This window comes from Dromiciops gliroides, chromosome 5 (genome assembly GCF_019393635.1).
Source record: "Dromiciops gliroides isolate mDroGli1 chromosome 5, mDroGli1.pri, whole genome shotgun sequence".
In the NCBI taxonomy this organism is placed as follows: domain Eukaryota; kingdom Metazoa; phylum Chordata; class Mammalia; order Microbiotheria; family Microbiotheriidae; genus Dromiciops; species Dromiciops gliroides.
Window position 1 is genome coordinate 134190885 of NC_057865.1, and position 25859 is coordinate 134216743.

Consider the following 25859-nt stretch of genomic DNA (forward strand, 5'->3'; position numbering starts at 1 on the left):
GATTGAATCAAGTGAGAGTGATTAACTGCTGATTAGCCTACTTCAGGTTAACTGGATTGTAATCACACCTTGAGAACACCTTCAGAACCAATGGATTTGGATGACACCAACCAATCAGCTTGAAGCAGTGTGTAAGGACCACCTCTGTTCCAGACCTATAAAAAGCTTCCACAATCAGTTTGCTGGAGAGTGTTCCTGATTGAAGCAGGCTTGTGGCAGAGGACTTGAGAAAGAACCAGACCAGGCTGGAACTCTGGGCTAAATAGGCTTTTTTCTTAACTTTCTGAACTCCATGGGAATATCTGTATGCTTTAATAAATGTTTAATGCCCAAGTACTGGTGCTAAAGCTTCTAATTTAAGGTGACCACAATTTATATTTTAAACATCACAGATGGTAATCATGATATCAGACAAAGCAAAAGCAAAATTAAACCTAATCAAAAGAGATAATCAGGCAAATAACATTTGCTAAAAAAAATACCATAGACAATGAACATAAAACATTTTTATAGCAAGTTTCTCTGATAAAGGCCTCAATTCTCAAATATATGGAGAATTGAGCCAAATTTATAAAAATAAGAGCCATCCCCAAATTAATAAATGGTCAAAGGATATGAACAGGAAATTTACAGGGAAAAAAAGAAACTAAAACGATCCAGTCATATGAAAAAATGTTCTGAATCACTATTTTGGAAATCTTTTGGGGGGAGCGGGGCAATAGGGATTAAGTGACTTGCCAGAATCACACAACTAGTAAGTGTCAAGTGTCTGGGGCTGGATTTAAATTCAGGTCCTCTTGAATCCAGGGCTGGTTCTTTATCTACTATGCCACCTAGCTGCCCCCCTAAATCACTATTGATAAGAGAAAGGCACATTAAAACAACTCGAGGCACCACCTCAAACCTATCAAAAATGGCAAATGGTAAATGGGACACGGGAAAATAGATACCTTAAGAACTGTCCATGAAGCAATGAACTGATTCTGGAGAACAATTTGGAACTATGCCCAAAGGGCTATAAAACTGTGTATACACTTTGATCCAATGATACCACTACTATATTAGTACCCCAAAGAGATGAAAAAAAAGACACACACATAAATATTTATGGCAGCTCTTTTTGTGGTGAGAAAGAATTGAAAATTGAGGGGATGCTCCTCAATGGCGAATGGTTGAATGAGTTGTGGCCTATGATTTTGACAGAGTATAGATGTGCTAAAAGAAATGATGGGGGGGTTCAGAAAAAAAGCATTACAATACCTATATAAACTCATGCAAAGTGAAGTGAGAACTGGGAAATCATTGTGCACAGTAATGGCACTGTTGTAATGATGATCGACTGTGAAAGACTTGACCACTCTGATCAATACAATAATCCAAGACAATTCCAAAGGATTCAAGATGAAAAAATGCTATCCACTTCCAGATAGAGAACTGATAAACTCTGAGCGCAAATTGAAGTATAATTTTCTCCCTTAATTTTGTTGCTGCTTTTTTTTTCTTTTGTGATATGGGTAATATATAAATATATTTTTGCATGACTTCACATGTATAATTGATATCACATTGTTTGCCTTCTCAGTGGATGGGGGAGGTATAGCAGGGAGGAAGAGAATCTGGAATTCAAAATTTAAAAAGCAAAGAATGTTAAAAAATAAATAATAGTTGAAAAAAAAAGAATCAATTCACACAAAAACAGTTTCCTGACCCTGTTTCCCTTCAACTTTTCACTTACTTTGCCTTTTCATAGTAAATGCCATTCTCCACGGTGCTCACCTGGGTGGTTCTCAGAGCTTCTACACTGCCTGTTTTCCTCCCTCCAAACATGACTGATTTCCCTGGCTTTCTGGAATGCAGGAGACTGGGGGCACCCCTGAATGGACACTTAGCAGATCCTTGGCTTTTCAGAATCCTGACAAACTCAGAAGGCAGGAATTTCCTTCTGCCTGAAAATGAGTCATGTGGTAATGATTTATGAACATAAGCATAATGGAAGTTAAGTGTTTTAAGAAATTTATTCCCCCTCCTTTGTGACTTTTGTTCTCAGAGAACTCCCTCAATGAAAGAGGCAGAGGTCAAAGGGAATGTCTTTCTTCCTTTCCTCACATCTAGCTTTGAAAACTTTTTCCCCTTTTTTGGGGAAGTCTGCTGTGATCTCCTTACTGGTGATGACCAGTTAAGGACAGTGTCCAGGTTATGACTGGACAGTTATTTCCTTTTCTATACAGAGACTCTGCCTGTGTGTTCTGTATAGCTTCTTTATAGCCACACTATTGAGGTTCAAGTTAGAAAATGTCATGCTTATGAGATGAGTTGAATACTGTATTACCAGGTAAATGTTACTATCACTCAGCTATTTCTGGGAGCTTTATGACCTTACTTGGGGACAGCCTATCATAGCCTTTACCCAGCCATCTACAGATACAGTGCCCACAAACATATCTTTACCAAAGAATGACTTGGGTCACATGGGTTGGGCAAGCTTTCTCTTCCTTGTACTAGGTAGCTTGAAGAGACCACATGGGGGTACTTTAAGTGCATACATGCTTTTAGAGGGCCTTGCTCCTTTGCCTCAGGCAATGTCAGGCAGTGTCTTTCACAACTCTCATGCAGTACTAGCTGAATCCCCTTGTAAGGCTGCTTTAGCAGGGAGACCTTGCAGGTTAGGGGGATGGTGAATTCTCCATTATTCTAACCCACAGCTTTCTTGGTTTTTGCAAAAACAAACAGGTTGTCTCCTAGCTGCTTACATATTTCTCTCTGCACCTCACACTTCTGTCCCTTGGCAAAAAGAAGAAATATTTTTAATAGAAAGGCATTTTTTAAGGAAATGTATTTCCCCCTGTCTCTTTGACCATACCCCACCACTACCATCCCCCCTTCCCAATGCTGGTAGATTGGGACCAAACTTCTCTATGAAGAGTAAAGATCTTTTTTTTCAAAAGTATCTCTTTTCCTCACAGGAAGCCAGAGCTCAGAGTTACTGTGGTCAGACCTCTTTCCACTAAAGACCAGTTTTCATCCTTCCTTCTATCTCATGGTGCCTAAGTTTCTAAGAAGTAATCTAGAATTGTTTTCTCAATATCCCTGCCTCAAATGGGCTCTTATAGAACAATTTCCATTTAATCAAGACAATCAATGGGAAATTATTGATTTAATGTTTCAAACCAATTATGGTTACTGCCAGTGTACTAAAATTCCTTCCAAGGTCTAGATAAACTACTCTCAAATGTTCAAATATAATTAGAATGCTTGATGATGCATCTCTTTCTACTCAACTTACTAAATGAACTTGTCTTTATACTAGATACTTACTAAATGTCCTAATTAGAGATGTGTGGGAAAGCAGAAGCCTCACATAAGAATCAAGGTCAGGTGTGAGAGACAGAAGCTTGGGCCACTCTACTATTATAGCTATAATTAGTTTTGGGATGCTCCAATGGTATTCAACCTCTTGATGTCTCAGTTTAAACTTCATTGAAATGGAGCTTCTCTACTCAATTGGGTAGTTGTAATGGCCAAATAAGATAAAAAATTGCATAGTATTTATTAAGAGGAAGGTGCTCTACAAAATATCATTAGGGCCAGAAGCATTCATTATGTTCCAGGCAAAGATAGTTTCTCACCTTAGAAGCTAACATTCTAACAGGAGACACATCAATAACTAGAACTATACAAGATCTATAGAGTAGATGGAATCTAAGAGGGGAAGGCACTCAGCTTGAGTACTAGCAGTGCTGAAGGAAGGCAGGAATGCTATGAGGCAGTAATAAGGAGGAAGAACATTGAAGGCATGGGGCACAGCAACTACAAAGTCAGGGAGACAAGAGATAGAGTATCATAAGCTAATGCAGCTAGATTGTAAAGTGTGTGGACTGAAGCATAAAGACATTGAAAAGATAAGGAGAGTCCAGGTGAAAAATGTTAAGTGGCTAGCAGAGAACTTCATATTTAATCCTGGAGGAAATACGAAGAGTTGCTAAAATATTCTTTTCTGTTTTCCTAACACTAAGTTGGAATTATGTTATATAAAAGGATTAACCCAATCCATAAGGGATTAAAAAAAGAACTAACACAAATATATAATTGGTATCACCTATCTGTATGTTAAAATCTTTGTTTAGAGACTAAATAAGCATAATTTAGTGCTCTAAACCATAGAGCTCTGCACATGGATTTACAGACTCTGGGTTCAAGTGCCACCTCTGACAATGTGACTATATGACCATATATATGTTTATTTAACCCCCTTGCTTCAGACTCAGTTTCCTCAACGCTAAAATGGAGGTAATAACACTTCTTTGACAATACTCATCTTCCAAAGTTCAAATCTGGCCTCAGACACTTAGTAGTTGTGTGATTATAAGCATTTCACTTAACTCTGCCTCAGTTTCCTCATCTGTAAAATGAACTAGAGAAGGAAATGATAAACCTCTCCAATAACTTTGCCAAAAAAACCCCAATGGGGTTATGAAGAGTTAGACATGACTGAAATGACTGAAAAGCAGCAAACTAAACTTATGAGCATCTATATAACCTCCTCAGCCAAATCCACAGCAAGGTAGGGAATATTGAGGCAGCTAGGTAGCACAATGGATAGAGCACTGGATCTGGAATCAGGAAGACCTGAGTTCAAATCTAGCCTCAGACTCTTACTAGCTCTGTGAACTGGAGCCAGTCAATTAAGCTCTTTCTGACTCAGTTATATGTCTACAAGATGGAGATAATAATAGTACCCACCTACAATAGTCCTTGTGAGGACACCATGAGATAATTGTAAAATGTTTTGCAAACCTTATGTCACTACATAAATGCTATGTATTGTTATGTAATTTTAATCATTTGCATTGTAAAAATTAAGAAGATGAAACATATGTATTGCCCATACAAGGATATGCAGTACAGGGCTAGTCCTTTAAATTGGTTAGATTCTAGAGATGGAAGATGAGCTAGGACCAAAGATGAATAGAAGGAAATTGGATATTTGAAAGATTGTGTAGTAGTTTCAATGATACCAAATTGCTAAATGTTGTCCATTACTTTAATACCAATGCCTTCACTACAGTGCTATATGGCTGTGAGTCATGGGGCACTATAGTTTTTTCAGAATGAAAATCATAAATCTCCTAAATAACAATAGAAAAACAGGTGATGGGAAAAAGGAAGCTGGTGTATGCTATAAGAAGTGGTATAAAAAATTGCTGAAGACAAGTATGACCAAAAACACTTCAATTAAGTAGTAAGGAGGAGAAACAACATATTCTAGCCCAACTGCTTTACTAGTGTAACTAGAATATTAAAAGAACTAGAGGAAGGACATTGTCGATTTATGAAAAAAGCAAGGAAAAGAACTTTATGGGAAAAGAAGGTATACAAAAGTTGAGATCTGACTGGGTAGACTTCTAACTCATCATTCAGAGATCTTTCCATTATACCACTTCCTATCTGTGCTAAGCTAAGAGTGCTTTATGAATGAAATCTTTTTTGTTTGTTTTTCTTTCTTTGGTGAGGCAATTGGGGTTAAGTGACTTGCCCAGGGTCACACAGCTAGGAAGTGTCAAGTATCTGAGGCCAGATTTGAACTCAGGTCCTCCTGAATCCAGGGCTGGTACTCTATCCACTGCACCATCTAGCTGCCCCATGAATGAAATCTAAAGTATTAGTGATGTGGGAGCTCATAATGCTTAGCAACATATATATTATGATAATGTTTAGGGGAAACAGGAGGGCTGCCTCAAAGCTGTTAATCTAGATCCAACCAGGTGGTCAAGGGTCCAGTTCAGAAAGTGATATGGGAAACCCATGGTGGCTCAACAGGAAGAATTGGTCATATCTATGCCTTTGAGCCTTGGGAAAAGAACCTTCCAGCTTTACAGGGTAGTGGTAGTGGAGAGAGGCCTAATTTTATAGACAAAGAGAGAAGGCAGCAAGCTTAGCAGGTAGAGTGTAGGAGTCAGAAAGACCTGGGTTCAAATCCTGCCTCAAATACCTACTACCTATGTGAATATAAATAAGTCATTTTGTTTCTATGAGTCTTAGAGAACTTCCTAATACTAATCTATTAAGTTTCAGATGGGTTGCAATCTAACACTGGTGGAAAGAGAACCCATGTCAATTTGAACACAGACTATTGATGTATTGACATATGGTCCAAGCATTGAGATAGGCCATACAAAAGCAAGCAATATTACCACAATAATATAAGGAAAAGCAGCATTGGAAAACAATAAGACACTGATCAAGGTGGTGAAGAGCAATCTTGACTTCAGACAACTAATGGTGAAACATGCGTGTTACTTTTAAGTTCGGTTTCTCTAGTTGTATAACAACTCATTAATCTTTGAACAAGGATCTCACCTTTGTAATACCAATTAAATTCATGCTCTGTATAGTCTAAAAATTGTGTGATTCTTAAAACCTTCAGCCTCACTTTCCACCATTCTGAAATTATCACTGAAGAAGGGGGTCACACCAATACTGCCTAAATTAATTTACTTATTCAGTGCCATACCAATCAGACTACCTAAAAATTATTTTATAGAGCTAGAAAAAATAATAACAAAATTCATCTGGAAAAACAAAAAATCAAGATTATCCAGGGAAATAATGAAAAAAATTCATAGGAAGGGGGGTTAGCGGTACCAAACCTGGAGCTTTACTATAAAGCGGCAGTCATCAAAACTATCTGGTACTGGCTAAAAAATAGAGTGGTAGATCAATGGAATAGGCTAGGCTCAGGAAATGCAGTAGTAAATGACACTAGTAATGTAGTGTTTGATAAACCCAAAGACTCCAGCTTCTGGGATAGGAACTCAGTATTTGACAAAAACTGCTGGGAAAACTGGAAGATAGTATGGCAGAAATTAGGCATAGACTAACATCTGACACCTTATACTAAAATAAGGTCAAAATGGATACACGATTTAGACATAAGAGGTGATACCATAGGTAAATTAGGAGAGAAAGGAATAGTCTACCTATCAGATCTTTGGAAAGGAAAACAGTTTATGACCAAACAAGAGATAGAGTATATTATAAAATGCAAAATGGATGATTTTGATTATATTAAATTAAAAAAATTTTGTACAAACAGAAGCAATGCATCCAAAATTAGAAGGGAGGCAGAAAGCTGGGAAACAATTTTTGAGGCCAGTACTTCTGATAAGGCCTCATCTCTAAAATATATAGGGAACTAAATCAAATTTTTAAGAATCCAAGTTATTCCCCAATTGAGAAATGGTCAAAGGCTATGAACAGGCAGTTTTCTGATGAAGAAACCAAAGCTATCTATTCCCATATGAAAAAATGCTCTAAATCTCTAATGATTAGAGAGATGCAAATTAAAACAACTCTGAGGTACCACCTGACACCTATCAGAATGGCTAAAATGACAAAAAAGGAAAATAATAAATGTTGGAGAAGCTGTGGGAAAATTGGAACACTAATTCATTGTTGGTGGAGCTGTGAAGTGATCCAACCATTCTGGAGAGCAATTTGGAATTATGCCCAAAGGGCGATAAAGCTTTGCATACCCTTTGACCCAGCAATACCACTTTTGGGTCTTTTTCCCAAAGACATCATGGAAAGGGGAAAGGGACCCACATGGACAAAAATTTTTTATAGCTGCTCTTTACGTGGTAGCAAGGGATTGGAAGTTGAGGGGGTGCCCATCAATTGGGGAATGGCTGGACAAGTTGTGGTATATGAATATAATGGAATACTATTGTGCTGTAAGAAATGGTGAGCAGGAGGAGTTCAGAGAAACCTGGAGGGTCTTATGTGAGCTGATGATGAGTGAGATGAGCAGAACCAGAAGAACATTGTACACAGTATCATCAACATTGAGTGTTGATCTACTGTGATAGACTATATTCTTCTCACCAATGCAATGGTACAGAAGAGTTCCAGGGAACTCATGATAGAAGAGGATCTCCAAATCCAAGAAAAAAAAAAAAGAACTGTGGAGTATAGATGCTGAATGAACCATACTATTTCTTTTGTTTTTGGTGCTGTCATTTTTTTCTATTTTGAGGTTTTTCATCATTGCTCTGATTTTTTCTCTTATAACAGGACTAATGCAGAAATAGGATTAATGTTATTATGTGTATATATATGTGTGTATAGATATATGTATATGTATATAGATATATAGATATAACCTATATCAGATTACCTGCTGTCTAGGGAAGGGGGGAGGGAGGGAGAAAAATCTGAAATTGTAAAGCTTGTATAAACAAAAGTTGAGAACTATCTTTACATGTAACGGAAAAAAATAAAATACCTTATATGTAAAAAAAAAAAACAAGAAAAAAAAAGGGGGTCACACAATAGACACAATAGGGCCATTTTGTATTTTTCTTAGTTTCATAGTTGGCCTTAATCAAGGAATTCATTACTTGGTAGCTAATCACATTGGGACAAATCTGTCCATTCTTAGTCTGTGTACAGTAGACATAGCTTGTTCTTAATCCCAAACTCAAATTTCTTTTCCAGTGAAGTAAAATCTGCTGCACCTTGAACTTCACCGACATAGCATTGAAGAATTCAGAATCTCTACACAATATAGATTTGTATTATTGTGGAGGAGGAGCCAAAAATATTCATTGGTTGCTGCCTGGGATAGAACAGCATTTTCTGCCCCCTTCCCATTCCATAGGAAGAGATCTCATCCATAGGGGAAGACAAGACAAACCTATTAAGTCATTGACTGAATTGGCCAACTATTTAATTGACTGGACAATTAATTTGAGATAGTGACATTTACATGTAGATATACATGTAGATAGAGTCATAATGTCATATAATCCTTTAGGGAGGGAATCTAGGAAAGGGAGTCATATGGTAAAGTAACATACCGGCTGTAACAATGCACCTAAGACTGAGTACAAAACTGGAATGATTTTGATTTTCTTTTCTGCCATTTTGAAAAGACAGGTGAGACCACTTTGATGTAAGGATAAGGAACTGTTTCATTTCTGTCTTTCTATCTCCAGTGCCTAAAATATTCTGTAGCTAGGAAGAACTTAATAAATGCTTTGTAAGTTAATGAATTAATGAATGAGACAATGAGTCAGAAGTAAGAAGCTCGAGTTATAGACTATTTGTGCCTTCTATCTAGAACTAAACTTGTTTCAGGGTAAGACTGTATAAAGAAACCAGATAAGAAATGCGTTGGTGAAAATGAAAATCACATAGTATGGGAATGTTATCTGTTCTATTTAAATATCTGCAGACTATTAAATGTTAACCTGTAAGAATCAAGACATTATGTGGGAATTTGTTCTTCCCTCTTCCTCCACTGATAGATTGCAAAACAAATAGAAAATGAATTATAGTGCTTTCAGAATCATTAGTTGTTTTTTAAAATCTGCTGGATTGTCTTACTATGGGAAAGAAAATAGACAGTCAGGAACTCATTTAAGGAAATCCCCTGTATATTTTTGAAAGTTGAAAAATGAAGACACAAACCACTAATGCAGGAGTAGAGTAGTCATGTAATGATCAGAGACAGAATAATTCAAGTAAATTCAACTCAGCAAGGCATTTCCTGTGGCTCAAGTGAGAAACAATCACTGTACCACCATGCATTTGAAAGTCACTGCACTGGAGCACATTTTGTTATTTCATATTAACAGCTAGGAATCCAAGTAGTACTGTAAATGGAAAGCTTGTCTCAGAGCCAGGAAAACCTAGTTCTGTGAACTAAGATTATTATTATTAGCAATATGCATCAACAGTAACTGGGATATGGCTGCCCCAAAGCTTCTTTAAGAAATACAGAATGGGGGCAGTGAGGTGGTGCAGTGGATAGAGCTCTGGCCCTGGAGTCAGGAGGACCTGAGTTCAAATCTGACCTCAGACACAACACTAGCTGTGTGACTCTGGGCAAGTCACTTAACCCCAATTGCCTCACCAAAAAAAAAAAAAAAGAAATACAGAATGTTCCAAATTGAGAAGGTTAGAAGCCCCCTGTAGTCTGCCCTGGTCAGAACATGTGTCATAGTCTATAAATTTCTTGACTCCCATTAATAACTTTGAAAATATCTGAAGTGAGCCAATGGGTATGGTGAAAAACCTGGGGAACATTCCAAATGAGAATTTATTGTAGGACCTAGAGTTGTATAGACTTGAGAAGTAAAGACTTTAGCAGAGATGTGATAGTTAACTTCAAATATTTGAACGGTTATCATGGAGAGGATTAATTAGGTCTACTTGGTACTAAGAGACAAAAATAAGAATAACAGATAGAAATTGCAAAGAAGCATATTTAGATGTAATGTAAAGAAAAAAACTAACTTGCTAACAATTCAGGCTATCCAGAAGTGGAACTTGGTTATTAATGAGTTCTCCATTTGGGAATCTTCCAGGAGGATTTAGAAGACCATGTTTTAGGTATATTATAGAGGAGATTCTTAGTCAAGTAAAGAACGATTGGGTGAGATAATCTTTTCCAACTTTGAAAATCTATGATTTTGTGGCTTAAATAATCACCATCAACAGAGAGTGACTAGCTTGTTCTCTTGAGTAACTGATTTCACCTTTAAGACCACAATTACATTATCTATAAAAATGGGTGTAATGATACCTATCCCATGTACCTTGCTGGGATGCTATAAAGATAAAAGGAGATGATATATGCAGAAATAGTTCATAACCTATTAAGCACCAAGTAAATATAAGGTGCTAGTGTTTTCAGAAAGGATAACCCTGAAGTAGTGGCAGATTCTTAAATTACAAAGAAAAGATTAAATAATTTAGTGTTGAATTTATTATTTCTATCATTCTTTGAAAATATGTGGGCATGTATTTATAAATAGATATACAAACATATGTGTATATGTATACACAAGGTATTTCCAAAGTCTTGTGTGTCCTATACATACATGTGTTTTTATGAGGTGTTCATATATGTATATGTGCACATATGTGTGTATACAAGGTGTCCCAAAAGTCTTAATACAGTTCTAAGCTATTAAAAGGACAGCCAGGTAGTGCAGTGGATAGAGCACCTGGCCTGGAATTAGGAAGACATCTTCCTGAGTTCAAATCTGGCCTCAGATACTTACTAGTTGTGTGACCCTGGGCAAGTAGCTTAACCCTATTTGCCTCAGTTTCCTCATCTGTCAAATGAACTGGAGAAGAAAATGGCAAACTATCGCAGTATCTTTGCCAAGAAAATCACCAATGGGGTCACAAAGAGCCAGACATGACTGAAAACCTCTGAACGACAACAATAAAGCTATTAAAACTTAAAACAGCACTAAAACTTTGGGGATACTGAATATGTATAACAGATAGTGTGGCACAGGATACAGAAAACTGTCCCTAGAGCTAAGAAGATTCAGGTTCTAATTCTGTCTTTGACACACATTGGCTGTTAAGTACTCAGTGCTCCAGGTAAGTCTCTAAGACATTAAATCACAGAGAACTGTATCAGTAGAGGGAGTTTTCTCATCTAGGAGGCCCATATATCAATGAAAATATAGGTCTATTTCTTATCCTAGATCTTGATAGTGATAGATATAGGCATAGTATATGAGAGGTTACTATATAATGACAGTTTTAAGCAAACATCTCAAGGGCTTATACTTCCAAATGATCACTGTAAGGTTTTCCCTTTTAGAAGATATATATAAGATTTGAAATCAGAACCTTTATTTCAAAAGTTAGACTTTACCCTCCTACCCTTCTTTAGTCCTTTAACACTAGACCAGAATGATGATGAAATGCAGGTTACTCAAATTCTTATTCTAGGTGTTAGTTTTAGGGGCCAACAGAGACAACAACTTTGTACTAGGTGGTGATCCTGGGATTTGGGTGATTGTGACCGAGTTTTCTCCCGATGTGCACTGGCAGGATTGTATGCTAGTGACGGCATATTGGGTAGTGTCCTAGAATCTTAGAATCAGAAGGGAATTCAGAAGCTACCTAATCCCACCTATACCTGACAAAGGTTCTATTTATAGCATTTTTTTCTGTTTAGAATTTTATTTTGCAAATTACACGTAAAAACAAATTTTGACATCAATTTTTAAAAACTTTGTGTTCCAACTTCTCTTCCTCCCTCCCTTCCCACCCCCCCACCCCCAAGAACTCAAGAAATTCAACATAAATTATACATGAGTAGTCATGGAAAGTATCTCCACATTAGCTAGGGTGTGAGAGAAAACAGATAAAAACAAAACTTCTGATTAAGGAACTGTCATAGATAGATAGATAGATAGATAGATAGATAGATAGATAGATAGATAGATAGATAGATAGATAGATAGATAGATAGATAGATAGACACATACTTCAATCTGTTTTCAGATACCATCGGTTCTTTCTCTGTAGATGGATAGTAATTTTCATAAATCCTTCAGTTATATTGGATCACAAATTGCTGGAAATAACCACACGCTTCCCAGCAGATCATCTTACACTATTGCTGTTATTTTGTATACAGTACATTTCACTCTGCTTCAGTTCATGTAGGTCTTTCTAGGTTTTTCTGATAGCATACTGTTCATCATAACTTTTATATAGTACCTTAAACTTGACAAAGAATTTTCTTCACAATAGCCCAGCAAAGTAGGTACCATACATTTTGCCATTATAGTCAATCATCATAACTATTTCCCTCTATCCTATTCCCTTCCCATGATATTTATTCTATTTTCTAGCTTCTTTTACCCTATTCCTCCTCAAAAGTGTTTTGCTTCTGACTGTCCCCTCCCCCACTCTGCCCTCCCTTCTTTCACCCTTCCTTCCTTATCCTCTTCCCCTCCTACTTTCCTGTAGGGTTAACTAGATTACTCCTCCCAATTGGGTGTGTATGTTATTCCCTCCTTGAGCCCACTCTGATGAGATTAAGGTCTTTGAGCTAATTCTGTGTTCTAAATTTTTCTTCTTCCCTCCTCAACCCTCCCTATGAAATCAAGCAATTCAATATGTCATACATGTGCAGTTATGCAGAACATCTTCATCTTCCTCTAAAGTGTTTTGCTTTTTAGTGCTCCCTCCCCCAATTTGCCCTTCCTTCCTCTCTTCTCCCCCCCCCCTTATCTCCTTCCCCTCCCACTTTCCCTCAGGGCAAAATATATTACTATACCCACTTGAGTATGTATGTTATTCCCCCTTTGACCCAATTCTTATGATAGTAAGGTTCACTTACTCCCCCACTCCTTTGCCCTCTTCTCCTCCCCTCCATAGAAGCTATATATTTATTCTAATGATGCTTCAAAACACCTTCAGAGGGGCAGCTAGGTGGCGCAGTGGATAGAGCACCGGCCCTGGAGTCAGGAGTACCTGAGTTCAAATCCAGCCTCAGACACTTAACACTTACTAGCTGTGTGACCCTGGGCAGGTCACTTAACCCCAACTGCCTCACTTAAAAAAAAATTAAATTAAAACACCTTCAGAACTCTTCTTGTGAATTCAGCTTCTGAGTCTTGATACAAAGAAGACAATCAAGCTCATCACTCTATGGTCCCATATGAGGGTGTTGTTGTTGTTTAATGAAAATAACTTATTGGGATAGAAATACTAACCATTTTAAAAAAACAGATTTGGTTTCAAAAGCTTAGAAGTAAGAATGTTTAAAAATCTCAACATTGAATCAGAAAGCTGTATCTTTTGAACAATAATATTTGACATCCAAGTCTTAATCATAACTCACAGAATTTTTAATGACTGGAGACAATATTATCCAGTGGACCCAATGCTGTACCTAGAATCAAGGAGACTCTAGTTTTGAACCCCATTTTTGATACTTACTAGTTGTGTGACCCTAAGCAAATCATTTCAATCTTTCACACTACAATTTTCCATCTAAAAATGGGGATAATAATAGTAGTGCTAACACCACAGGTTGCTCTGATGATGAAATGAGAAATGTAGGTCAAGTGCTCTACAAAGTTGTATATAAATGTTATATAAAGTATTAGATAAAGCTGAACAGGTAACAACTAGGTAGGCATGGCAATGAGTTCAAATATGACCCCAGATACTTCAAAGCTGTGATCCTGGACAATTCATTTAACCTCTTTCTGTCTCAGTTTGCTCATCTGTAAAATGGTGACCATAATAGTGCCTCCTTCCCAGGGTTGCTATGAGGATAAAAAGAAGATGATATTTGTAAAGAGCTTTACAAATCTTAAAGCTCCACAAGAATGATAGCTATTAATATGTCAGCGCTCATCTACTTCCTGACAGAGAGATGATTGGCAGAATGAGTCAGGTTGCAGAATAAGTCATGAGTTTTCATACACAATGTGGGAATTTGTTTTGCTTGACTAGGAATATTTCTCATACAGTCTTTGGATTTTTTTTCTCAGTCTGAGGGAGGAGAAAGAAAGGGAGAGGGAAACTTTGAATATGGTTGTTGAACAAGAAAGAAAAAGAAAACAATGAAAAGATAGTCATTGAAATATGTTTTTGAAATGCATAGCTGAGGACAGAAGGAAAAAATGGACAGGCAGGGCAGCTTTGAAAGGAACACTGAATTTATCATATTTTTAAAAATAAGAATAATACAAATAGTCATTTACAGTTTTACATGTAATACTCATCTTCTCTACTGTGTATGTAGAACTTCTGTTTAATGCTATTTGTTAAATTTATAATAAAAATTAATGAAAGTTTATCATGATGATGATGACAACAGTGATAACAACTACGAATTCATCACCCAACCCCACCACCTCCAAAAGATGCCTGTGACATTTGTGGACAGAGCTAAAGATGAAGAATGATTCCCTTCCCATTTCTTTTTTTTTTTTAAATGGGGCAATGGGGTTAAGTGACTTGCCCAGGGTCACACAGCCAGTAAGTGTCAAGTGTCTGAGGCCGGATTTGAACTCAGGAACTCCTGAATCCAGGGCCAGTGCTTTATCCACTGCACCACCTAGCCGCCCCTTCCCATTTCTTTTGAACTGAAATATGTTTTTCTGTTCCCTGGTCCTAGTTTTATCCCCTGAAGTCAAATAGAATAATGTTTCCCATAATATAATCTTCCACATATTCCCATAATATAATCTTCCACATATTTGAAGCCTGATATCATATGCACCATATATCTTCTTTTCTCCAGATGAAACATTTTTGGTTCATTCAACTGATTCTTATATGACATAGTTTCAAGTTAATCAATTGTCAGGTATTTATTACACACTGACTATATGCTAGGCATTGTACAAGGCACTGGGAATATAAACACACAAAAGAGACAAGTGCTATCTTCACAAAGGTTATATCCTAGGAACACAACATGTTTATAGATAAGTATAAGACATATACAAAAAAGAAAAAAAACGCTTATACTGGGAGAGATCAGAGATACAGAAAGGCCTCTTGAAGGTAGCTGAACTGTTTGATCCCTGAAGGCAATTAAGAGTTCTAATAGGTAGAGTTCAAGAAAGAAAGCATTTTAGGTATGGGGTACATTCTGTTTAAAGGAACTGAGGGAGAAAAAGGTGTACAAACTGATGTACAGTAAAGTGAGCAGAACCAGGAGAACATTGTAAATAATGACAGCAATATTGTTTGCTGAAGAACTGTGAATGGCTTAACTATTCTCAGCAATACAATGGTCCAAGACAGTTCCAAAGGACTAATGATGAACTGATATTACTTAAACACAGACTGAAGCATGCTATTTTTCACTTAATTTCTTTCATTTTTTCTTTTATTTGAGTTTCCTTATACAAAATTACTAATACGGTAATGTTCTACATAATTTCACATGTATAACCTATGTCTTATTTCTTTTTTTTTTTTTACTTTTTTGAATTTCTTTTTTATTTTTTGGCAAGGCAATGAGGGTTAAGTTACTTACCCAGAGTCACACAGCTAGTAAGTGTCAAGTGTCTAGGCCAGATTTGAACTCAGGTCCTCCTGAATCCAGGGCCTGTGCTTTATCCACTGCACCACCTACCTGCCTCCGATATCTGCTTTCTTACCACTTCAGGGAGGAGTGAGAAGAGGGAAGGAAGGAGGGATAGAATTTGGAAATCAAAACTTTAAATAAAAATGTTTATTAAAAAAATTTTCTTTTAAGTATATTGGGGGCGGCTAGGTGGCGCAGTGGATAAAGCACCGGCCCTGGATTCAGGAGGACCTGAGTTCAAATGCAGATTCTGACACTTACTAGCTGTGTGACCCTGGGCAAATCACTTAACCCTCATTGACCTGCAAAAAAAAAAAAATTAGCATATGACATTGTGGAAAGCCAGACTTGGAACCTGGATTCAATTTCTGTCTCAGATATATATTCTCTCTATTATCCTGGATAAGTCACTTAATATCTCAATGACTCCAGACGTAAGTTCCAGTTGGGTTACTTATCTTCATTGGTAAAGGAAATTACTATAGTAGGAATTCCTTACACCAGTGAAATCAAAGGTTTAGATCAAAATGAAAAAGATGACATCATCTCACATAACCTTTCTTGCTCCTATTAGATTACAATAGCCTAGGAGTCCTAGCTTTTTTTCTCTTTTTACCCATGAACAACTTTCTAGCTTCACTTCCTTATCCTGAACTCATGCAGTTGATTTTTGTTAACCCAATTTATTGCTATGAAATTTCTTCTTGTTAACTTCAGCCCACTATTAAGTCTGTCATGAGCTTTTGGGATCCCAGTTCTGTCATCTAACATATTAGCTGTCCCTCCCAGCTTGGTGTCATCTGCAAATTTGATAAGCATGCCATCTATGCCTTCATTCAAATTATTGATAATGAACAGAACAGGACCAAGGACAGAGCCCTGGGGCAATCCACTCCATCTTCTCTCCCAGTTGACATTGATCCATTCATCAACACTCTTTGGGCCTAGTCAGTCAACTAGTTCCAAACATAACTAAATGTACTATTCTCTCTCTCTCTCTCTCTCTCTCTCTCTCTCTCTCTCTCTCTCTCTGTGTTTGTGTGTGTGTGTGTGTGTGCATTTGTGTCTCTGTCTGTCTCCGTCTGTATGTATATCATGAGAGAATTTGTCAAATATCATGCCAAAATTCAGATCTGGCATTCCCTGAATCTGTTCTTTTTTTAAACAAAGAAAGAAATGATGAATTGTAGTGCTCTATCTAAAATTGGAATCCTAGAGTTGTATGATCAACTTGAATTGCCAAGTTCTTCAAAGGAATAATCATTCTTATTTAATTAGTTAATACAGACTCTATGTACCTTAAGTTTGTCCATTCAAAAATGGATAACTTAGCTAGTCTTGAGCATTAATACTGTCTGATTTAAAGATTTATAAAAATACCTAAAATATAATTTTAAAAAATTATTGAGCACCTCCTAAAGGTTGCATAAAGAAAACATAAAGATGGCACATAAAGATGGACATAGTTCCTGCAATCCAGGATCTTATCCAGTTTGTAATCTACTGGGGAGAATAAAATATATACAAAACTAAATATAACATATGGTAGTTTATGATAGTAGCAGAGAAGAAGGAGGGCTAGACAAAGAGATAACAACTCCAGTAGTTCATTGTTACCTCTTGGAGCAAATATCTGTAACCCTACAACATAGTAGTTATGGAGATGGAGAGTTTTACCCAGAATCCAATTGCATGGACACTTCGGAACTAAGGAAGGTAATAAAATTTTCATAAGGAATATAGGGAGAAAGAAGCCAGAGGAAAGAAAGTCAGGCTGAAAGTGAGAATTCAGAGTGTACCTTCCATCTTGGCATTCTATTGCCCAGTATCTGAGAGAGACAGTATGTGTGCTTGTGTGTGTGTGTGTGTGTGTGTGTGAGAGAGAGAGAAAGAGAGAGAGAGAGAGAGAATAGTAATAGGTACATGTGATAATATTGTGACTGAGCTATATATATATAATTGCTTGGCCAATTAGACCAAGTTTTGTGAGAGGACCTAGCTATCCCTTAGAGACAATATCTCTTTTCCATAATTCTGAGTCAGAGATGGAAGCAACTTCCCACATTGCTCCACATGAGAGGGAAGAATTTGGGGAAACCATCTGCCTTTGAATGTCCACAGATTGTTCCTTTTCTCCTTTTTCCCTGATGGAGTGCTCAGTTTGGAGTTAAGAAGACCTGAGTTCAAGTTTGACTTCAGACATTTACTAGCTGTGTGACTCTGGACAAGTCACTTAACCAATATTTGCCTCAATTTCCTGAATGATATATGCAGACAATAACAGCACTTACCTTTCAGGGCTGTTGTGAGGATCAATTAAGAGAATATTTGTAAAGTACTTAGCACCGTGTCTGGCACATAGTAGGCGCTACACAAATGCTTATTTCCTTCCCTTCTCCTTCCCTTCTCTGCTCCTCTCTGTCCTTTTTCTCATTACCATTTATTCACTTTGTTGTATAATGAAATTAGCAACTATTAAATATTAATATATAGTTTATGTTAGCTGGGCCAGTATGGATTTGGAAAAAGGTTGGTTTGGCTAAAAGTGGAAGACATATCCCAAACCTAGTGTGAGGCATGGGACCAGAGATGGCAAAGTATATTATTTCTTCCTTATTGGGTTCACAAACTTTTGCATCACTCTGCTATAGTATATATATATATATATATATATATATATATATATATATATATATATATATATATATATATATATATATATATATATATATACACACATATATACACATACATATATATACATATACATATATATACACACATATACATATATATATATATACATATATATATAATTTAGCTAGCTCAAGATAATCAGCAGAGCAAAATTATTAACTTAAAGAAGAATAGCCCCCCTTCTCCAAGAACAAGGAAGGAAAGGGTATTGCCTTCCATATTAACTGTGTAGGTCCTATTACATTACAAGTAGAAGCTACTTACGATGGAAATATTATGTCAGAGAAGAGGGTTATAATTAGTGGGGAAGAAGGACAAGATTAAACCCTTTAATTCTTCCCCCTTATTCATATCATATGGGGGGATGAAGTTCCTTCTTTACTATACATTTTGCTCCCCTTTATACACTGAATTGCAATCAAACTGTCCTCATGTCTTCACTTCCTACCTCTGCTCCTTTGCACTGGCTGCCCCCATGCCCAAAATTCACTCCCTTTTCACTTCTGCCTTTTAGATTCCTTAGTTTTCTTCAAGACCCAGCTCAAATACCACATTCTATCTGAAGCCTTTCCTAATTCCTCAAATTGCTGGTGCCCTCCCTCCATTTTCCCCCAAAAATTATCTTTTAAAATCATGGGTTAGAAGATTTATATCTAGAAGGGATTGCAGAGGCCATTTATTGCTATATTATCTTGTTATAGAAGCAGAATTGAGGCCCAGAGAGGTTAAGGGACTAGGCCAAGATTATACAGTCAATAAATGGCAGGCCTAGAGTCTCTTCTGGTCTACTTTGTACAAATGTACATGTATCTCCCCCCAGGAAAATGTAAGCTCCTTTAGAGGAAATAAATTTCTCTTTTGACTTTATGCCCTCATTTCTTAGTATAGTACTTAGTACAGAGTAAATACTACGTGTTACTGATTGATATAGAAAAAGTTGATGAGACATGGATCATATTCAGTCAAGGTGGGAAGGGGTGGTTCAAGAAAAGCTTCATGGAAGAGATGCTCCTGAGTTAGGCCTTCTGAGATAAGGAAGGAGTATATTCCAGGCATATGGGATGGCCTTAATTATTACATAGAGTTAGGAGAAATGTAGGACTAGATTAGGGCACAATTTGTCTTCCAGTTTGCCTATAATGTAGAGGAGAAGTATCATGTGAAGTAAAGCTAGAAACACCTCAACTTATAATAGAAATCAATGATCTTCAAAACTACTTGGTATTGTGGGTTTTTTTGTTTTGTTTTGTTTTTTAAGAAATCTATGGGGGAAAAGAAAAAAAAGAAAAAACAGATTTTAAAAAATTATTAATTGTGGAAAGAAAAAAAAGAGATATCCATGGAAAAGGCAAAATTAAACAAAAACCAAAAACAATCAAACTCAACACCCCAGTGTTCAATAGATTTGAGAACAAAAATGGCATGTTCAAGAACTTCCTTTTGATAAGAACTACTGGGAAAGCTGGAAAGTAGATTGGCGGAAATTAGATAAACACCTTACATCATATTCTATAATATGCTTAAAATGGATATTCAAGTTAAATTTAAAATGTCACGTCACAAAATAGAAAAGAATGATGTAAGTAATCACTTATCTGTTGGGGGGGCAGAATTCTTAATCAAATAAAGGTTAAGGACAATTATAAAAAATAAAATAAGTAATTTCAATTATGTGAAATTGAATAGCTTTTTCAAGACAAAATTGATATAGCTAGAATGAGAAAAATGTTTTACATCAAAAATCTTTGTTAAAAATCTGATATCCAAGTCACATAGGGAATTAACACAAATATATGAGGCCAAGGGCCATTGTCCAGTAGATAAGCGATCAGTATACAAATAGTTCTCAAAAGAAAAACTGCAAATTATCAATAACAATTGGATTGTTTCAAATCAAAACAGCTCTGAAGTTTTACTTCATAACCCAACAAATGAGCAACAATTGCAAAAAACGGAAACAAGATATTTTAAAAGGTTTCAGAAAGATAAGCAGATGGGATTAGGAGTTAGGGAATTAGTGAGCTATGAACGGCCCAATGATTCTGAATATCAATTTGGAATTATGCCAAGAAAGTGACTGAAATATCTATACCCTTTGGTTCAGGGATCCTCCAATCATCCCATGAGGCATACATTACAAGGAGGTCAAATACAGAAAGAAAGATATTTAATATAGCAATTTATGGTAGGAAAGTAGTAACAAAGCAGATGTTCATTGATTAGGGGATAACGAAATAAATTGTGGCACAGGAATGAAATGGAATAGAATACTGCTGCATCCAAGATACATTGACTATGATGAATTTGGGGAAGTTTGGTAATAACTGATACAAGGTGATATAAGCAGAACCAAAGAATAGTATTTGCTACAACAAATATAACTATAAAGAACACAAAACTGAATACTGTATAATTACATTTACTGAGCTTTGTTTCTGAAAGGAGTTAAAACAAACCTTTCTCCCTTCTTTTCTGAATTGAAGTACTATAGCATACACTGTAATTTACTATTTTTAATTATTTTTAGAAGGGACAAAGAGCAGAAAGGGAAGAATCTTTTTAGAAATGAAGGTGCTGTGAAAACAAGATATCAATAATACTTTTTTTAAAGCTTGGCAAGAGAAATTGGAGCCGGATTATGTAAGAAACGTGTAGTTTAGCCTAAAAGCAATAGAGAGCCATTGGATGCTTTAAAGCAAGAGAGTCCCATGTTGAAACTTATGCATTAGAATATTTTGGTAGTTTGCAGAGGATGTATTGGAGAGACTGGAAGCATTAAAATGTCTGTCTGTCTTTCATTTTACAATTCACAAGGAGCCCACACCTATTATCGACAAAGAAGAAAATGAATACTCTTTAAAAATTCAAAATGACCAAAAATGTATTATTTTCTTAAATAAAAAAAAGCATGTATAAGAAACAGATAGAGGTGAATTACTAAAGGGAGGGAATATGGAATTATTATGTTCTAGTTCAGGATTTTTCTTTATACAGCTCATGTGCTGTCTACTACAATACATACTGAACCCTGAGCACAGGGAGAAATGGAATGCTGAGGCTGACACCAAAATGCTTCAATTGCTTAATGGATATACTGTGTTCACAGTTCCCAAGGCGAGAGATCAGTGTAAGTGTTTAGAGTCCTTAATTGTACCGTATGTCTTAATAAACAGCAGGTTACAGAGATGCTAGGTCAAATGTTAGATGACAGAAAATTTTTTTCTATAATTTATTCAAACATTTGATTGTATCCTTGTGCATTAGGAGAAAATCAAATCTCAAACAGAGCTATGAGGCTAATTAATGCCAGGGTTGAACTGAAGATGTTTGTACATATTGTTATTTTTCAAAGGCTTGAAAACATCTCATCATCCTCTTTTCTGAGTTATTATTTAGTACAAAATGATCATGTAATTTTTTTTCCTCAAAGAGCTCAAAGAGTACAATTTTAAGAAAACAGGCTAACATATGCTTCCCCTCCACCTGACCTCCTTTCCCCTCTAATTTTTTAAAATGCCCTTGTTCTCATGAAGATTTTCTATAGAATTTTGTTATTGATATGCCCTTTAATAAAATGTACCTACATGATTTTTTTTTACTAACAGATTATTGCTATAGGAAACACTGTGATTGTCAAATGTTGGCCAAACTGAGTGTTTTGTGTCTAATATTTCTTAAAATAATGTACATCTTCATTTAAATATTTTATTGTTAAAAAATAAATTGCTAACCATCATCTGAGCCTTCAGCAAGTTTTAATCTTTTTGTTAAATGGACTATTTGTTGCAGACCTGTGTTAGAGCCTTCTGAGCTCATATTGGTCTGATCAGCCACAGTCAGACACACTATACATTAACCCCCATCATGATGTCATTTTGGTCCTCTTCAAGTACAAAGGACAACAACATTTTTTTTTTGCTGGTGAGGGTCTTGCCTCTAAGCTGCTGAAGGTTGGGGTGCCTGTGGCAATTTCTTAAAATAGGATAGCCATGAAGGTTGCAGCATGGATTAACTCTTCATTTGAACACTTAGAGACTATTTTACTGTTATTAATTGGCCTAAATTCAATTTTGTTAAGGTGGTGCAGGTAGGTGGTGCAGTCAGAATATAAGTCCCCTGTCTTATATGGGCACCGTTTGTGGTGCTCCAAAGCAATTATAATAGTAACATCAAAGATCACTGATCACAACTGTGATAGACTTGACTGCTCTCAGCAATACAATGGTCCAAGATAGTTCCAAAGGACTCATGATGGAAAATGCTCTCCACACCCAGAAAAAAAGAACTATGGAATCTAGATGCAGATTGAACCATACTATTTCTATTTTGTTTTTTGTTTTTCTTTTTTGAGTTTTTTTTTTCCTTTTTGCTCTGATTCTTCTTGCACAGCATGACTAATGCAGAAATATGTTTAATGTGATTTTACATGTTTAATCTATATCAGATTGCTTGCTGTCTTGGAGAAGGAGGAGAGGGAGGGAGAAAAATTTGAAACTAGAAATGTTATATAGACAAATGTAGAAAACTACCTCTACATGTAACTGGAAAATAATAAAATACTTTTATGAAAAAAAAGATCACTGATCACACATCATCATAACAGATATAATAATGATGAAAAAGTTTGAAATACTGCAAGAATGACCAAAATGTGACACAGAGACACAATGCAATCATCTGCTGTTGGAGCAAATGGTGACAATGGACTTGCTTGACACAAGGTTGCCACAAGCCTTCAATTTCTAAAATAAAAAAAAATTAAAATTAAAAATGCAACATCGGTGAAGTACAATAAAGCAAAGCACAATAAAATGAGGTATGCCTGTATTTGTATTTCTAGCACCTGGCATAATTTCTGGCACAGTGCAGATTCTTAATAAGTAATTGTCCATTGACCCATTACTGTGAATCGCAGAATACTACAACCTCTAGAGAATTAAAAATTAGTACCACCCTGGGGGCAGCTAGGTGGGGCAGTGGATAAAGCACCGGCCCTGGATTCACAAGGACCTGAATTCAAATCTAACCTCAGATACTTGTGTGACCCCAAGCAAGTCACTTAACCCTCATTGTCCCACAAAAAAAAAAAATAGTACCAGCCAGCAAACAATAAAGAAGTGCATGGTGAGTATAAGCAGCCTTCGTTATACAACAAACCAAGAACTTTGAAAAAGAGGAATTATGAATATCTTCTAGGGGAAGCATATGATAAAAAAGGAGATGTATGATCAATCAATCACGTAACAAGAGTGAGAGAAAGAAGATACATAACATTTTTTACTTCACTGGTATCCCCAAAGTATCAAGTGAAATGGAGGGAGTGAACATATGGGGTGACAAGGCCAGGAATCCTACAGGATGGGCAGGTATATATCATCTGTAATCAGCATCACCAGATAGAATGTCCCTATCAATGAGATCACTTATCCATTTCAATATTTGAATATGTACAAGGCACAGTGATAGGCTATCTATCCCTAGCACTATGCCTGATGTTGTTGTGGGAAGCAGATCAAGCTAAAGAGGCTCCATTTTGTCTGCAGTCCTTGCTCCTGACCCCCTTTGTGTTGCAATCCCCACCCTATCTGCAACCTTCCTTATTGCTAAAATAGCAAGGAGAGTCCTATCTAATAGGAGTGGATTACAAGAGATAGCTAAAGTAATAGCTAATCCTATTACTAGCCCAACAACAAGCCATGTCCAGTTAAGGGACACCTCATCCCCTATTCCTATCCTGCAAACCCCCAGAAACAAGCCATGTCCAGTCCTGAGATATCCCAAACCCAATTCACCTCCTACCTAAATTGAAACCTACATAAGCTTTGTCCTTTTGTTCCCTCCAGTAGTCTTTGCCCCTGTGGATGTAGCTTCCTTGCTAGCAAATTCAATAAAGGCTCACTGGTTTCTAAATTTATAGTATTGGGTTTGGGTTCTAGATTTGATATTTTGGTCCTGGTTCTTATTTGTTGTGTCACCAACAGTTTTACCCACACTTTTGAGAACTCAAAACACTAGAGTTCATTGCCCCCACCCCCACCCCCACTTCAGGAGCTAACAATATTTTTGATTAAAGTATTTGAAAGGGGATTGCATTTGACAGACATAACTTTCTACCTGTCCACCTTTGGATTTTGTTATTAAAATGATTCCTTTCCCATGTAAATGGAAAAAATACAACAATTGAAACTGGATGCTTCAGAATTATGATTACCAAGCTTGGTCCTAAAGACACCTTCCCCCCTAATCTCTATAGAAGTAGGGGGGTACTGGGTGTAGAGCACTACATTGAATGCCTTTTTTTTTCTTTTTCTTTTTCTTTTTCTTTTTGGCGGGCCAATGAGGGTTAAGTGACTTGCCCAGGGTCACACAGCTAGTAAGTGTCAAGTGTCTGAGGCTGTATTTGAACTCGGGTCCTCCTAAAACCAGGGCCAATGCTTTATCCACTACACCACCTAGCTGCCCCATTTAATGCCTTTTTAAAATAGTTTTGCTAAACTTATTTCTTCTTATTCTTTTATAAAATTTTTATTATAAGATGGTGGGGAGAGGCGTGTAGTGTTAAGGAAACCATGGGAAATAGAGTTGATATAAAACCAAAAAAGTTCAATAAAATTATTTTAAATGATTTATTTCTTTTATAGATCATATCAAGAAGCCTTATTTAAAGATATTTTTTCAGGGTGAGGGTGGGTTTACTAATCTTTCAAACAAAAGCATTAAATTTTCCTTAGAAACATGCTGCAAAGTTCTTGTTCATTCAGAAGAGTGAGTAGAAAATCTTTTAATTGAAATATCTTATTAGTGTGGCACTATTTATATTATGACTTTAAAAGCTATTAAAAACCAACATAATTAACTAATTCCCTTATATTCAACAGTCATTAAGCACCTACTATGTGTCATCCATTCTTCTAGATGATAGGAATATAAATATGAAAATGGTCCTAAAATATAATTATGCTTTTTTAAATAAATGGGTGTTACCTTTGCTATTAAAATGAATTTCAGCAATATTAAATATCCCAAATGTGACATCATACATGTAGTCTCATCTTACCAATAAAAAGGGATTACACATTGTTCATTTTATAGCATGATTTAATTCTTTCATGCCACTAGGGGACCTGTTAGTAAATTACCTCTTGCAATGCTCTAAATGGTCCCCTAGTGACCCAAGCTAATGCAACTACAAAAAATGAGCAGAGCATTCCCTTTTCACCGGAAGGATAAGGTCCATAGTAAAGTATAAAGGGCAAAACAAATGAACTTTCATTCTTTCATTTCTACAATTATC